This window comes from Lactuca saligna, chromosome 6 (assembly GCF_052625555.1).
Source record: "Lactuca saligna cultivar CGN05327 chromosome 6, ASM5262555v1, whole genome shotgun sequence".
Lineage (NCBI taxonomy): Eukaryota > Viridiplantae > Streptophyta > Magnoliopsida > Asterales > Asteraceae > Lactuca > Lactuca saligna.
Window position 1 is genome coordinate 170,807,055 of NC_136422.1, and position 10,819 is coordinate 170,817,873.

Genomic DNA, 10,819 nt, shown 5'->3' on the forward strand with positions numbered 1-10,819 from the left:
AAGGTCAAAATGTTGCACAGTTGAGAGATGCCTCCTATCATGTGCCTGGAACTGCCACTATCAACAAACCGAAGTCTGATGATATGCCTCCATAGCTGCTCTAACACAGAGCGGGATCAGTTGGTCTTTGGAACCCAGTCCATTTTAAAATTGGGTCGACATTTGTCATCAACACACGGTACTTTCTCCCATGACATATCCTGCTTATCACAAACAGAAGACGATGAAATATTAGAATCATTAGAAGATCTGGGAGTTTTCACCTTTGGTAACCATCTATATTCGGGTTTAACCCATTTCTTTTTCGATCCGATGGGTGCCTCGGCACTTGATTTGGAACTTGAAGCCGGCTGCCGAGATGACTTTGAGCTAACCGGTCTTTGTTTCACTGGAGCATCTCTTGGATTGAGCTTCTTGGCCGACACTCCCTTCTTGCCTTTGGGATTCAGATTCTTGGCCTTCTGGGATTGATTCTTAGCCTTCTGCGCATTCCAGTCACCATTGTCTGAACGTGACCTGGAAGGATTTCTTTTGAAGTATCTCCCACTTGGCGCATTTTTCCATCCTTGTGCGTAGTAGGGAACGTATGCGCGATTTGGACAATTTCGGGCAATGTAACCAGGTGTTCTACAGTGAAAACATATCTTTTTCTTCACTGTGAAGTTATTTCTTCCCGCCCTGGTGGCGTATCCTTTCCTTGACTCTTATTGTTCCCACATGCACACTTACAACAGGCACTCTATTGCGTTGGAATTGGAGGCCTGTATTTCTCAACGGCAGGTTTGTTAGGAGTAACAGAATTCGAAGCAACATATTCTGAGTTCAAGGTATCATTGCTTTGTTCAGTAGTGCTCTCCTTGTTCTCATCTTCTGCTACTTTACCTGCACATGAAGTAGAAACATTAGTATTTTCAACATTAATAACTCCTCCTGACACAAATCCAACTCGTTTGCCATATCGAAGATGTGGCTCCCTGTAAGTTTCGTCCCGTGTCATAGGGATGGATGTGTAGTTATGATTATAAGGAGGAGGTACACTCTCATACCCTAGACCCTTGTTTTGATTTTCTTTGAATTTTAATTGGGTTTCATATAAGGAATCGACTGTCTGACTTGACGCAGTATAATTTTTGAAACTTATATCTGTTTTTCCACACTTAATTTTTAAAGCGTCAAGTTCTTCAGTTACAGCAACAAGTTGTCTCTTAATATAGTCATAATTTTCACACTTGTTGCTATACTCTTTCTGAAGTTTCCTAAAGTCCTTGGTTTTTGCTTCTAACTCAGCCTTCAGGGGTTTCTATCGTTTCCTGAGTTGATATCCTTCATATCTCAGCTCCTCAATTTCTCTTTTTAATAAATCAATTTGTTCCCGAAGAAATTTAATCGTATCTTCACTAGATAGTGTACATGAAACTTCACATGATTGAGAATATGAAACTTCATTGATCGGAAGGTTTACAGAACTCACTGTATTTCCACACTTCAGAGCATCAAGTTCTTCAATTACATCAGCAAGACTAAGATGATTGAGATCTTTTGTATTCTTGATGATAGCCACGTTCATATCCCACGATTTCGGAAGTGAATTTAGCAGCTTCTTGTTTATCTCGGACTTAGTCAAGAAGATCCCAGCTATATTCATCTCAATATTAAGTGTAGTAAATCGCTGCAACTGAGTTTCGAGGGTTTCTCCAGGGATATAATCGAACATGTTGAAGTTTTGTCTTAACATATCCTGACGACTCTCTTTCATGTTTTCAACTCCCTCGTAGACCTTAAAATCAATTAAAAAGCACAACTAAAAACCAAAATCAAACTTAAAAGTCAAACCCTTTGATTATAAACCTCAAAAGTCAACCTTAAAAGTCAAATTTAAAAAGTTAAACTTAAAAGTCAAATTTAAAAAATTAAACTCAAAAGTCAAATTTAAAAAGTTAAACTCAAAAGTCAAACCGAAAAGCTAAATTTGAAAATTTAAAAGTTAAACGAAAAAATCAAAGTTTAAAGTCAAAGATCAAACTTGGAAGTCAAAGTCAAAATTTAAGGTCAAAAGTTAAAAAAAATTAAAATATAATTTTATTTATTAATTTTAATTTAATTAATTTTAATTTATTTATTATTATTTTTTTTTTATTATTTTGGATGAAAAAAAAAATAGAATTAAAAGGAATTGAATTTTGGGCTGAAAGTGTAAAAAATGTGAAACTTGAAGCGAAAAAGACGGTTTATAGATTAAATTTCGAAGGGAAAACACAAGGAAGTTGTTAGCCGAGTTGGATAAGGTGCAGACTTATATCCTGGAGGTCACGGGTTCGAAACCCGGCACCGTCATAATCGTGTCCTGCTATTTTAAATGCGAAGCGAGGCTGTTGCTTGCGAGGACTCCTTCTGGCTGCTAACCGAGGTGCGATGCCGAAGGTGTGAACCTCGGGCCACAAGCTCCGGAGCGGGTTCGAAACCCGGCACCATCATAATCGCGCCCTATTATTTTAAATGCGAAGCGAGGCTGCTGCTTGCAAGGACTCCTTCTGGCCGCGAACCGAGGTGCGAGGCCGAAGCTGTGAACCTCGGGCCACAAGCTCCGGACCGTATACTCCGATTCCAGCCGTAAGCTCCTCGGAAACCCTAGCTGCTGCCGCCACCCCGTCGCTGGTTACGACTAAAAACCTTTTTTTATGAAAAACACGAAGAACAAACCCCCCTTATTTTTCAGAGATCTATCCAAAAACGCAAGAATATTTCAAAAATAAGATCAAATAATGCCTGAAATCTGACAAAATTGACTAATACAACTTGACCAATTGTAAAGCCTGAAAACGGATCTACTTAAAGCAATAAAACGTCTGATACAACTTGGAGAAAATACAAAGGCATCAACAACCTTTAAAGTCTGACACAACACCCTATTTATAGGCCTGACTTACACCCGCAAGGGGTTTACGGCCGTAAACACATAACAATCGTAAACTTGATCAAAATCTCCTACACAATCACTACCACTAACTAGGATGCCTAAACCAAACCATTAGACAGGGTCTTTCAAATACCAACACAATACAAAGCAGAATAAAATCACTAATAATATCACAAAGCAGAATAATATCACAAATAGTATGCATTCAAAACTTAGTGAGTTTCCCCAAAATAGCCATCCTTGATGGGTCGATTGATTCCAAGGCATAAAAATATTAGCAGCCCAAGGTGGAGATGGAGCCCAAGGATACCACACAGGTGATGTATTTGAATGTTGCTTGGGACTAAAATTCTGATGGCGCTCCCCCCACCCATTTCCACGACGATCATTCCGATCGCCCGCACCACCACAACAATTGTTTCGGTCATTGCTGCCATGCCGGGAATTATTTCGGCTGTCATTCTTGAGGCGTTAGCATGGCGCGGTTGATCTGTAGGTCTGGTGTAGAGAGTTGTCGAGGCAAAAGCGTTATCCCGGTGAGTGCCATGTATAGTGCGGTAGCGAGCAAGGCGGTTTTTCCAGTAGAAGCATTGATCGGGCTTGAAGAAATGATGGCAGTGGGTTTTGGTGACAAATGATGCTCGCGACTTGATCAAACTTGTCCCCAAGGCCGTTCAACATATAAGTCACCAAGTTCTTTTCTGGAACAGGTTCCTCAATAGTAGCGAGGATATCAAAGATAACTTTGATTTTCTTACAGTAATCAGTGACCGATAGATCACCAATTTCAATGGATCGGAGTTGTTGATCCAGTTGAATGGTGCGGACATCCTTGTTGTCACGGAAGAGATTTTCTAGACTAAGCCAAATATCGTGTGCAGAAACACCTTTCTTGAGAACCATTTGAAGGAAGGATGTTTTGATTGTACCATACAACCACAACTTGACCAGAGAATCAAGCTTCTTCCACTACGCAGAGGGTTGAGAAGGGGTTGCATCTGTGAGATGGTGTTGAACATCAAAGCTGGTACAAAAAGCTTCAAACAACTCGTGCCATGCGTCGTAGTTGAGTTCTTCAAGATCGAGAGTAAGTGGTACGTATGTGCGAATATTAGAAATGCCAAAGGGCTTTTCAGTGGTGTTTTTCTTAGTAACCATGGTGGAAGAAGGAGAAGGATATGTGACCTAGGGCCGGCCACATAGGAGGAACGAGGAGGATAAAGAGATGAGCGGGAAGAAGAGAAAAATCAGGGATTTTGATTTAGAAAACGCTCTGATACCATAAAAGAGAGAATATTCTGATGCTTTTCTATTAATTAAATGAAATATATATACCCATACACGTACAACAATTGGGCCTATAATACATAGTAGATGGGGGCCTCATGGACTAAGCTATCACGCAAGATACATAGACTAATAGTCCTCACTTGTTGACCAAGTCCAGCTCTTAAGTGTTATAACAAAGATTATGAATCATATTTTTTGACTCGGTCTCTACTTAAATCAAACACACCTTTTGTAAACTAGTAATTTTGTTAATTTCAATCATCTAAGAAATAGTCGTTAAACATTCTTATTAGTTCATGGTTTATTCACAGATTATTTTAATTTTTTATTAATATTATCTTTAGTTAGCGTTACATCAAATTAATATACTTTATTATTTAGCTTTTGTTCAAATTTTTTAACCTAAATTTTCAACGCTATTGAAGAAAACATTGTAATTTTAATTTTAATGTTTACAACCTTTCAAATTGCAAACTAATATTTTTTTAATTTTTTTTTTATTATGACTGTAACTATAAAAACGTAGAGAAATTCAATAAAATTAAATATGTCCAATAACTACTTTTTTGAACTAATTGAAAAAGCGTATTATGGTAATGAATGTAAAAAATATATATTTGTGAAGCCATATAAACTTAGAAACTGTCTTAATATTGTTATAATATTTAATTAATTGAAAAATATCCAAATAAACATTTTAGAATAATATTTAAAATTACAAAATGTCCAGCAGAATAGATTGAAGACTTGCTAATTCCTATGCATATATTAACCTGGATTGAAGAACAGTTAACTTGGGCTCGTTTCTATGTCCCATCTCTAATGCCCAACAACCAGAATCAGAAGCCCATTAATTCATTGATTGCTCTTCTGCAAACTTATTTAGAAATAAATTATATATATATATATATATATATATATATATATATATATATATATATATATATATATATATATATATATATATATCCCTATTCTAATAAAACAATAGTTTTAATCTCATATTGACAAGTGTCATACAATTAGAACACCTTATTAATGTTATATATTCATTATCATGCTATTTGTCAACCTATTAATTATTCATTTCAAATTTTAAATTTAAAATTTTTTCACTCTAATTACATTAAACTAATAATTGATTCTTTTATTTAAATTTAAAATTTTAAAACTTTCCACTCTAATTATATTAAATTAATAATATTAGATTGAAAAATAAAATAAAATTAATACATATTATAACATGATATAACTTCATGTATTTATTTAAATCAACGATTATAATTTTATATAACTAAAAAAATTTCTCTTAAATAATAATTTATTTAAAATAATTAATTAATAATTTGGACTTTTTATATAAAAGTTTAATTGATTTTATAACCGTGGTTCTCACGGGTTATAAACTAGTATATATATATATATATATATATATATATATATATATATATATATATATATATATATATATATATATGAGCGTAGGCGTGGGCAAAAAAACCGTTTCAAGAACCGAACCGGTAGCTGAACCAAAAACCGGTTTAGCCCTGAACCGGTTCACATTTGAACCGAACCGCCAGATTAAACCAATTTGATGTTTCAACCTTTAAGACTGGTTTGGAACCGGATTTGTCTAAACTGGTTTTGAACCGGTTTTCGATATTACCGTTGGTGAACCGTCTGTGAACCGGTTTTGAACTGGTTTTTGAATTCTGCCCGTTTTTTTGTTTCTTTCTAACGGCTTTATAGCCATTTGAGGTTTTGAAAGACCCATTTTGGCTCCTTTTTTACCATATTATCCATTCCTTTTAGTATATATTTGTATTAGATGATTAGCTCTCAACTTTACCTTAACCAAACCTCAAAAAACCTCTCTTAGTTCAAAAAACTCTCTTAATTCAAACAATGGATTCGGCTTCCATTGGTGTTGGAGATTCATCAAACAATCTTACCGTTGTTAGCATTAAAGAAACAAATAGAAATCCGACTATTTGGTGCAACTATGACTTGTGTGTAATGTCGAACGATATAAAAAAAGCGCGATACAAGTAATGTGGTGCTTTTTTTTAATGAAGATGAGAATTCGACATTGAAAACTCATATGACCAAAAGATGCCCCGCGATGAAATTTTGGTCGGGACATAATCAAACACAATGGCGAATGATGCAACATTGTGGAGCTACGAAATAGCTAAAGTTCAGGATAGGATGGCGAAGTTCGTGATTCAAGAATGCTTGCCTTTTGACCACTTCGACAATAAGCGATTGACTTCACTCATCCAAGACACTCTCCAACCACGATATTGCCATGTGAGTCGTACTTCTATTATACGTGATTGTATTGTAATGTGGAAACTTGCAAAAAATGAATTGATTTTAGAATTTCAATCTTTAGAAACTGGTGTGAATTTAACTTGTGATGTTTGGACGGCTCCTCACGGTTCACCGGATGCGTACCTTTGTGTTACCGCTCATTGGATTAATCCAACTAATTGGGTAATGATGAAGCGTACGATTACGTTTGAATTGTTTGAGTACCCGCACACCGGTAGAAATTTATTTAAAATTTTAGATTGTGTGATCAAAACTTATAAACTTGAAGGAAAGATATTTTCTATATCTTTTGATAATGCTTCAAACAACACCGTCGCGGTTGGACAACTAAAACTAAAATATAAACCAATTTGCGATGGTGTTTTTTTCATAGTCGATGTGTTGCACATATCATTAATTCGGTTGTGCAAGATGGACTAACTAGCATTGAAACGATAAAAGATGGTTTCAAAGACATGCTAAAGATATTTTTAGTTCTAGTAACGCTCGATATCATAATTATATGCAATTTTGTGTCAATGTGAATGCACTCTTTTTAGGTCCGAATTAGGAAAAAAAATACCCGATGGAACTCCACTTGCAAAATGTTTGAATGTACCTTACGTCAAATATATACTTTAAAAATGTTTCATGACAACCTTGCGGACCGTAATAAGGTTACGACTTATCCGGAATCAAGTTGGGATACTATCAAACTTGTTACGGACATGCTTGATGTTTTTAAAAAAGCAACTACTTTTTTATCGGGGGTTTATTATCCTACAAGTTGTTTAGTTTTAAACCAAATTTTTTTAATGTGTGCAAAAATAAATGAGTTTGAAATGAGGAGCACAATGTTTGCTAATATGATGAAACCAATGAAAGCAAAGTTAAAAAAATATTTTCAAGAAATGTCACCCATTATTACCTGTTCAGCCGCTTTGAAATCCGACTCTAAATGTTGGGGGGGGGGGGGGGGGGGGGGGGTTGAGACTTTAATTGAAAATATTTGTTACGATTTGGGTTTATTGGATGATGACATGGATTATGTATCAAAGGAAGTTTCAAAATTTAACAAAGTTTTTCAAAATTTGTTTGAAGTTTATTTAACAAAATATAGTTCAACAAACATTCATGACATGATGCAAAATACGGGGACATCCAGATCCACTTCTCACCAAAATAACAAAACAATTAGACTTTATAATACTTTGAGGAATGAAAATTCCAAACGAGCTTGGTCTAACACCCCTAGTAGCGAGCTCGAAAGGTACATTGGTTCCGATTTCTTGTCTCAAATGAGTATTCAAGAGTTTGAAAATTTTGATATTTTGGCTTGGTGGAAAGGAAAGGAAACCCAATTTCCAATTCTAGCTGCTATGGCTCGTGATCTACTAAGCTCCCACGCTTCTACGGTAGCTTTGGAATCGGCTTTTTTTGTTAGTGGCAGGGTAATATCACCAAGAAGAACAAAACTAACCCCTTTGTCGGTGGAAGTGTGCATTTGCTTGAAATGCTACCTTGATGGCGTGGAACAGATATAAGACATTGAAGTACTAGAAGGCACATCGCTGCATGCTGAAGCACGAGTACATGAGGAAGAAGTAGCAATGGGAATGTCGGTGCCACTCACCCTAAAAGAGATCGAGTATGAAAGAAGATTACGCAACAACATGGCGGATGACGAATAAATACAATGACTACGGACTTGGATTGAAGACTACGATGACAACAATGTTTTGTATTTGAAGATGTATTAGTTTGACAATTTGGATGTTTTGTGTTTTTACGTTTGAAGTTGTATTATGTATTTCCAATATAAAAAAAAAACAAAAAAAAATGAAAAAAAAAAAGGTTGAAAATTGCTCCAAAAAATATGTTGATTCAAGTTGAACAATTTTGTATATACATTATGTTTTTATACATATACACAAAAATCAAATCTAAAACCAAAAAAAAAAAAATAATACATCAAAAGATATGTATATTATTAAGAAAGAAAAAAAAAATGAAAAAAAAAACTTTTGGTATATATATGGACTTGTATTGTGTATATGTGTGCATTACCAAAAGGCTTATGCTTTCCCATTGGTTCCACACCCAAAAAACCTATTGTGAATCCTATTTTTTTTTATGGTTAAACACAATCAAAAGCAATAGAATCTAAACAAAAAAAAAACTCATTCTTATTTTACACTTATTAGCCCAAAAAAAAAAACAAAAACAAAACAAAACAAAACAAAACAAAAAAAATTGAAAAAAACCTTTTTTGCATCGACGGTTTTGAACCGGTTTTTTCTGAACCGGTGTCTTTAGAACCGAACCGGTTTACAAATGTTCAGATTTTTTGGGGGCTGGACCGATTTGGAACCGAACCGATTTCAGGGTGCACCGGTTTTGATTAAGTTGACCAGAACTGAACCGGTTTTCTGAACCGATCGGGTTCAGAAAACAAAAACCGGTTTGTGCATGCCTAGATGAGCGTTCTAAAAAATAATAAAATATATGTTTTAATTATTTAATAAACATTAGTGATATATGACTTTAATTAAAAAGATAACGAAAATGTAATACAACTTATACATATTATACTATAGATTAAAATTCTCTTTGCTTAGCTACAGTAAAGTTGCAAAGGTTTTGGCAGATTTGGTCCTCAGTCTATGTCTGTTTCTAAAATGTTGGTCTGTTTCTTTTAGAGGGTATATTTTGTAATTTTCTATATTGTTTTTCCACGTGTTGATTTCTCTTTCTTTCACCGTTTTTATCGACCAATAAGGACTTGATTTCTATTACTATATTTCGTTATCCGTTTTCTTTTCTCTTTCTTTCACTGATCCTCCTCCATTTGTTTCTTTCGCTTTCTTCTCTTAATAACCGACTCAAACAGACCGATCATCTTCTCACATTCGCTTCATTGACTTCTTCTTCCAATCAACCTTTTCCAACATCTCCACAATATCTCTTCCGCTGCACCGCCTGTATACCAGCACCGTCTACTAAACCATGGTCACCGCCCCACCTCATCTGATATAACCCACCGCCTCATCTTGATCCTTCCACCGCCTTAATCAGTTTTAATCTACAACTTCCCCAAATTCCCTCGATCCTTCCTCTAATCGGTCAGTGCGTCTGTTCTTTTTGTTCCAGATCCATCCACCACTTAATATATGACGATTCTTCTCTACTTTTCTTCTTCGTCTCAAGCTTCATAGATTCGGGGTTGCCAAGGTTCTGATTCACGCATTCTACATCTCTCTGTGTTTTCCACACGGAATCGGTCTGCCACATGTGAGCCCTCCAAAATCAACAACATCCTTGGACATTTAACCCAACCATTTAGGTTTCACCATCACTACTGTCCAACGTTTAAAATCCTTCGTAGGAGGGAGAACGAGGCAAAGAGGTCAAAGTCGGATGGAATCCACAGTCAACCGTTGTTTATATCCTGTGTTTTCTTACATATTCCAGATTTCCCACTTTTCGATGGGTTTCACTGCAATTGTTCTTCTATTGTTGTTATCGGATTTGATAGCCCTAATAATCACTTTTTATCTCTGTTCGACAGGTAATTTATGTTTACAGTTAAAATTAACTCCGGCCTGCTTCTAATTCCATCTCTACTCCAGTTTCCGTCGATTGGAGATGGATGATTACACATTCTGGTATCGATTTTGTTTACCAGAGTATATTTTTGTCTGGTTCAGTTTTTTCTTTTCCTTTCGGGTTGGGTTTGCATGAAATTAAATTAAAAATAATTGGAAGTAATAGGCTGTGGTTTTGCAGGCGGTATCTGTTAAGCGAGGTGTTGGTATCGGGCCCCAATTTGTCACCTCCATCCTGTCATCTCCGGTGAATTCAACAACTCCCTGCCCGCTGTCTATCATCATCTTCGCACGTCTACAGCTATTGCATTGAAATTCTGCACTAGAAGCCATCAATTTTGTTCTTTTTGTATCCTTCAGGGCAGGTAAGTCGAACCCACAACTGTTGAATAGTTTGTAAACAAACGAACGTTAGTTTTTATTTGTATTTGGAGTCGACTCCAACTATGTTCCCTATGATTTTAGTTTTGGGATTATTCGATGAAATTAACAAGCTCATGAAAGTTCCACAACATCTGCTCAATTTTAAAGCTATATGTGATATACATAATTGGTTGTAAGGAAAGAAGGAGAATCGACTGTGTTGATGTTGTTAATCGACAGGGTTGGTGGGCTGGAGTAGCCATGGTGCTGCAACATTACATCTATAAACCCTAAAGCTTTTTATTTTCTACCATATAACAATTTTAAAGGT